Source organism: Petaurus breviceps, unplaced genomic scaffold (assembly GCF_028583685.1).
Source record: "Petaurus breviceps papuanus isolate PSGF00001 unplaced genomic scaffold, PetGlider_PUasm1.0 188, whole genome shotgun sequence".
Taxonomy (NCBI): Eukaryota; Metazoa; Chordata; class Mammalia; order Diprotodontia; family Petauridae; genus Petaurus; species Petaurus breviceps.
This window is the reverse complement of record NW_027185804.1, coordinates 35,204,222-35,209,162: the sequence shown is the minus strand read 5'-3', so window position 1 is coordinate 35,209,162 and position 4,941 is coordinate 35,204,222. Positions and strand designations below refer to the sequence as shown.

At 39.2% G+C, this 4,941-nt stretch overlaps 1 pseudogene; it reads right to left on the bottom strand.

The window, feature by feature from the left end:
* Positions 1–3,537: 3,537 nt before the first annotated feature.
* LOC138163444 (nascent polypeptide-associated complex subunit alpha pseudogene) lies at positions 3,538–4,523 on the bottom strand (annotated as a pseudogene).
* Between the last annotated feature and the right edge of the window lie 418 nt (positions 4,524–4,941).

Genomic DNA, 4,941 nt, shown 5'->3' with positions numbered 1-4,941 from the left:
ATTAATTTAGGTAAAATTATCATTTTTTATTATATTGGGTGGAGCCAAGATGGAGGAGTAAAAGCAGGAAACTGTCTGAGCTCCCCCTCCAACCACCTCCAATACTTGTAAAATATGACTCTAAATAAATTTTAGAGCTACAGAACCCACAAAGTGACAGACAGAAACAAATCTTCCACTGAAGGCAACCTGGCAGACTGACAGGAAGAGTCTATCATGCCCGAACTGGGAGCTGAAGGCAGTCCTGCATGAGCTGTGTGGTCTGAGACCCAGGTCAGCCCTGACTTGCCAGAACAGACTTCATGAGAATGAATCACCAGCAGCTGTGGTGGTTTCCAGACTTCTCAGCCCATAAACACCAAAGAGAAAGTAAAAGGTCAGTGGGGAACTCATTGGAATTGGGTGACAGAAGAGTACAGTCTGGCCCCTGCCTCCAGGGTCAGAAGTGGCAGAGGCGTGGTGACCGAAGATGTTGCCACATGGATGCCTCTGGAGCTCCTGGCCTGCAGATCATGGGGGACCAAGCGACCATTCAGAAGGTAATCATTCTTGCTTTGACCTGCTTGGATCTAGATCATGGTGTTGGGTGGTGGTCCTGGGATGAGAAATGCCAGTGTGCCAGAGCTTGTGGTGGCTGTAGAGAGGAAACCCTTCTCAGACCTCTGACATTTGTGAAACCCCAGCAATTCCCACTCTGGGAGCAGAGTTCTACTATGGAAAAGAGCTCAAAAGTCAAGTAATTGACTGGCAAGATAAGGAAGTAGAGAAAGTGGAATCAGATTATAGAATCCTTTTTGGGGGACAAAAAGGACTAAAACATGGAACCAGAAGAAGTCAACAAAGGCAAAACTCCTGCATCAAAAGCTTCCAAGAAAAATATGAATTGGTTACAGGCCATGGAAGAGCTCAAGAAGGATTTTGAAAATCAAGTAAGATAAGTGGAGGAAAAATTGGGAAGAGAAATGAGGATGATGCAAGAAAATCATGAAAAGGGAGCCAAAGCCTGTTAAAGGAGACCAAAAGATATACTGAAGAAACTAACACCCTCGTCAAGATGGTGGAATAGAAACAGGACTTTTGCATAGCTCAGGATACTTTAAAACAGATCCAAACAAATGAAAAAATAGAAGGCAATGCGAATATCTCATTGGAAAAGCCACTGACCTGGAAAATAAATCCCAGAGAGACAATTTAAAAATTATTGGACTACCTGAAACCATGATCAAAAAAAGAACCTAGAAATCATCCTTCAAGATTCTCAAGGAAAAATGCCATAATATTCTAAAACCATAGGGCAAAATAGAAATTGAAACAATTCATTGATCACCTCTTGAAAAAGATCCCCAAAAGAAAACTCTTAGGAATATCATAGCCAAATTCCAGAGTTCCCAGGTCAAGGAGAAAATATTACAAAGTGTCCAGAAGAAACAATTTGAGTATTGTGGAAATGCAATCAGGATAATACCACACCTAACAGCTTCTACATGAAGGAATCAAAGGACTTAGAATATGATATTCCAGAGGTCAAAAGAGCTAAGGACTAAAACCAAGAATCACCTACCCAGCAAAACTGAGTATAATGTTTCAGTGGAAAATATGGTCATTCAATGAAACAGAGGATTTTCAAGCATTCTTTTTTTATATATACAAGATATTTTATTTATGAACACAGCTAACATTTACATAGTGCTTTAAGCGTTTTACATATTTAAGGCAGGGAAGTAGATAATACAATTTACAAAACTTTAGTGTATAATGGGATAAACGTTCAGCTGTTTGCCTGTCCTGTCCAGAATATATTCCTTGAGATTTCCAGATGATGGAGGTGTTACCTAAGGTCCTTTTCAATTCATGTTGTCTGAAAAGTAATTTTATTTTTGATGCTTGTCTTTACATCATATCCATTTCTGAACATAGCCCTCTTCTACCCAGTGAGAGTTCATGGAACAAAGATTTTAAAAAAAGACACAAGAAAACTAGTTGTTTATCCTTCCCCCCCCAATGATTTGAGATGGCTCACTATGTACAGGAGGGAGTAGGGTAAGATATGTGGAAATGTTATATAAAGAGTGCAATAAAAATTTAAGACAAGTTCAATCAAACAACACGCTACAACACCTGAAATATCAGCAGTCCCCCACCTTTGCAGTGAGGGGAGATTCCTTTCCTTACCTCTTCTCCAGGGTCAAACTTGGTCTTCCTGGTAATGCTTACTTCATAGCTTTCTAAATTCTTCATATTGATCATTATTTAACATCCTATTGCTTCACACACTGTTAATCATTTCCCTAAACGATGGACATCTTACTTCTAGCTCACTGACGCTATACATTTTTGTATATGTTAGACTTTTGGTCATGTCCTTTACCTCCTTGTGGCCTATCTCTAGCAGGATTTGAGTCAGAGTATTTTAGTAATTTTTTCCCACAAGAATAACTCAAACAGATCACAGCTCCCCCAGCCCTTCAGACACCGATTAGCCCCATCATTGGACATCTATGAATTTACTGGTTATGCAATCTCACATTTTGATTTCTTTTTCTTCCTAGTAAATAGGAGGCTTTCATACCATTTGGTTTGTAAATTTTTTTTTTATGAGCAATTGGGGTTAAGTAACTTGCTCGAGGTTACACAGCCAGTTATTTCTGGGTGTGGTGCTAAGAATCTGAGCCTGGATTCGATCCCCAGGTCATCCCAACACTGGAGCTGGTGCTCTTACTCGCTGAGCCACCTGGCCGCCCTGGTTTGTAAATTTTTGTGAGAACCTGATTCTTGCTTTTAGCTACTTGCATTATTTGGGCCATCAGATCATTTAAGATATTTGATGCAAATTTTTTTCCCCAGTGACAGCTTCCTTACCTAGCTTTTCATTGATTTTGTTCTTGAGAGCTTTTATAATTCATATAAACAAAAATTATCTATTTTATCCTTACTGCCTCTATTGTTTTTGTGGTTAAGAACATTTTTCCTAGTAATAGCTTCTTTGAAAGATAACTATCATAGTTCTAATTTTTCAAATGGTAGGACCTTTAAAATTCAGGCTTCATTTCCATTTTGAGCTTTTTAAAGTTTAACTCCAATTTCTACAAAGCTGCCTTCCAGTTTTCCTAACAATTCTTGTCAAATAGGGGAGTTCTTCCTCAGTTAATTTATAGAACGTTAGATTGTGTTCAGTTGTATTTGATTCAATTATTTGCTTTTAATAATTGATTATAGTCTAATTAATATGTTCCCAAAGATCACTTTACCTTTACTATATAGTATCTTTAGGCCCTTCCCTTCACCATAACACCAATAAAGCCCTTGGTCCTCAGAGGAAGGGACAAGACCACCAATTGTCTGCCAGAAAGAAAACAAGATCTTTTAAGACTATGAATTAAACGAGGGTCAAGGGACTAAGTACACTCTGTACCCCCCTCCCCCAAAATGAAATGATGATTCAAGGCTTGCTGGTAGGATGTTTAACTAGGAGCAAAGAAGTGGGAAAAAGTTTGAGTTGGTAGAGGAAAAAACCTTGTTTAGTAGGAAGATGTGTTCACTGTAAGAAAAGAAAGCCAAACATTCCAGGTATCTTACAGAAAGCGGGAGGGCCTACAATAGGAACAAAGAAAATGAAGCCTGCATTTCTCCAACTGGGGCTGATCCAAAATACCGGTACTAAAGTAATCTGTGTCAGGCTTCTGAAGTCTCCACATTCTTGTGGGGTGCGTGCAGAGCAAGCGGCTACTGTGTTCATCCAACAAGAAGTCACAACTTTATTGATAGAAACAGTACAAATTTCAAATCAGGTTGCATTTAATCTTCTCTGAAACAGTGAAAAAAGGTCTTTGTCTCCAGATTGTTACATCTTTAATTCCATAATTGCATTTACAATATCATTACTGCTATTCTTTAGTGCTTGGACAGCCTTTGCTCTGGATCCATTTGCTCGGGCCATGACCAATTCTATGTCTAGAACTTCCACACCTGTTTCATCAACCTCTTCCTCTTCACTTTCTTCTTGTACAGTTGGAGTTTGTGTGTTTTCCTGTATGTTTAAAACAGCATCACCCTGAACTTTGAATTTTTCAGCAGCAGCTAGCTGTGCCTGCTGAAAGAGATCCTCAATCTTGGCTTCCTCAAAGACTATGCAGGTATCTGAAGCTGGGCTCTTGTACACATCTGGCTTTGTGATTACAAAGAGCATATTCTTGGATTTCCAGATGGTGACTCTAGTAACCCCTGTCACTTGCCTAAGTCCCAGTTTGGACATAGCCTTTCGTGCTTTCTTTTCACTTCGACTCTGTTTTGCTTTGCTGACTGGTTCCTCATCGATCTCAGCAGCTGCTGCCAGCTGGGCTTGTTGCGTGGTTGCCTGTGTAGAATCTTGTTCCTCAAGCTCTGGATCTGATTCATCACTGTCAGGTTCTGTTCCAGACTCTGTCTCAGCCTGGGGCTGTGGCAACTCTTGCTCTGTGGCAGGGATGGTTTCTGTCGCTTCGCCGGGCATTTTGTGAGAGGAACACGGATCCCGGATTTTCAAGTATTCTTGATGAAAAAAACAGAGACAAACAGAAAATTTGACTTTCAAATATAAGAAGCAAGAAAAGCACAAGAAGGGAAATAGGAAAAAGAAATCATAAGGGACTTATTAAAGTTGAACTATTTACATTTCTACATGGAAAAAACAATAATTGTAACTCATGACTTTTCTCAGTATGAGGATAATTGAAGGGAATATATATGTATACACATATATGTATGTATAGGAGGGTGCATGTGGGTACAAATACATATGTGAGTGTGTGTATATGTGTGTACATGTATACATAGACAGAGGGCACAGGATCAGTTGAATAGGAATCAAATCAGTTGAATGATATCTAAAAAATAAAATGAAGAGGTGAGAGAGGAATATAATGAGAGGAGAAAGGGAGAGATAGATTAGGGTAAATTATCTCA